A 1966-nucleotide genomic window follows, 5' to 3' on the forward strand; every position below is an offset into this window, starting at 1 on the left:
AGTAATAAATTGTATGCGTGCTATATGTTAAAGTGAACCTATATTAAATTTTTACCTGCTTAATTGGAGGAGTTATAACGCAAAACAATGTCTCTGAACAATCAGTTGTATGGGAGCTAGATTTTATAATGAACCGATTTCGATGATTTTAAGAGATAGTGAAGATAATATTAAAATACAATCGTGTGCAAAAGTTGTAGTAAAATATCTTCCAAACTGAGGGAGTTTCTTATAAAATAGTTAAAGTTTAAGCAAAATTTCAAGTACCGCTTTCTCGAAAAGTGGAGCCAATCGGGAAAAACTGGGGACGCCATTGAATTTAGAAGGCTCCAATTAAGTAGAAGCAACTATCAGAACCTTTGTCGAAAAAGATTTGATTTGACACCTCGCTCGAAATATTCTGACTACAAGAAGGAGCATCATTAAAGGTAGTAAATCAGGGTTTTTGCACACTTCTAGACAACATTTTTTGAAGCATTTGACAGGTATATGTAACTTTATAAGGACTAGTAGTTACAAGAAGATTTAGATCGTTTCGACGTATTTTCCAAATGTGCCTTCAATTAAGATGTTTTTGGAATAAAAATTACGCTCAAGATCGCAGAGTATTTTATTTTTAAAAATTGTTTATTCTGAAAGCACAGCGCTCGCTAAGGTATCAAATTATTCATAATTTTTTGTAGAATACAAGGCATAATTAAAAAGTTTTCAAAAACAATACGCGACAAACTGAAAATTGTGAAAAGTAGAGTTACACATTTTTCGTTACTTACCATTTAGTTTTTTTTTTTTTAAAGCACACTTTAGTTACCAACTACACATGAAGTGTACACATACATAAGTACAAATTGCAGCTTAACCATGTAGCAATATTGCATTCTTATCCAAAAGCAGTTGATAAGTTAGATCTAGAAATCCTCATGAACGACTTCATTTCTCGAAATTCGAAACGAATAGCCGTGTTTTCACTGCATAAATAACTTTTTCGAACTGTGATCAACCCCCCTATTCTAACAAAGTCACAAAACTCAGCGCATCACTATTGCGATTTTTACTGCGCCTGAAAATATGTCACAAATATTAGACTTTAAGGGCTAAGGAAATGTGCTGTCTTGCAAATACAGCCACCACAAGTGAACGATGCTTATAACAGCTCATACTCAGTGTTGCCGCGAAACATTTTTAGTGGTAGCTAAATTCCAGCTTAAAAAGGGCTAAAAAAGAGCTAAAAATCGTTGTTGTGGCTAAAAATGGTAGCTAATTTTTTTTACCTACATCTTATATATAAAAATAAGTGCACGTTTTTGGTGTGACCTCATAACTTGAGAACAGCTTCACCGAATTCAACCAAATTTATGTGGCATATTCGATGTATCATGCAGATGGTTTATGCGAAGTTTTCCCGAATTCGGAAGAGGGGGCGTGGCACCACCCATACTAACTAAAATATAAAAATATTCAGGCTATCATGCATATGGTTTATGTGAAGTTTGCCCGAATTCGTAAAAGGGGGTGTGGCACCTTCCATACTAACTAAAATTTTGTTGTTGTATATCTCTTGAAATATTTGTCGTAGAGTACTGGAAGTTGGTATAGAGGTATAACAAATAATTCCATACTCATGGATAAAAATGGGCGGTATTGGAAAAGAGGGCGTGGTACCTCACATCTTATATATAAAGAATAAGTGCAAGATTTCAACCAAATTTATACGGCATAGTCGGGCTATTATGCAGATGGTTTGGGTTAAGTTTCCCCGAATTCGGAAAATGGGGCGTGGCACCACTCATACTAACAAAAATTTTCTTCTGGTATATCTCTTGAAATATTTGTGGTAGATTACTGGAATTAGTAGCTATACGTGGCCTGTTCAAGAGTTGGCATTCCAAATTGTTTATTTATTCATACCCAAGATGGAAAAACAAAAAATGTTGTATATCCAAATGTGTTGGATTAAGATTTAAAA

This window comes from Rhagoletis zephyria, unplaced genomic scaffold (genome assembly GCF_001687245.7).
Source record: "Rhagoletis zephyria isolate East Lansing unplaced genomic scaffold, Rhagoletis_zephyria_1.1 Rzeph_scaffold_16444, whole genome shotgun sequence".
Lineage (NCBI taxonomy): Eukaryota > Metazoa > Arthropoda > Insecta > Diptera > Tephritidae > Rhagoletis > Rhagoletis zephyria.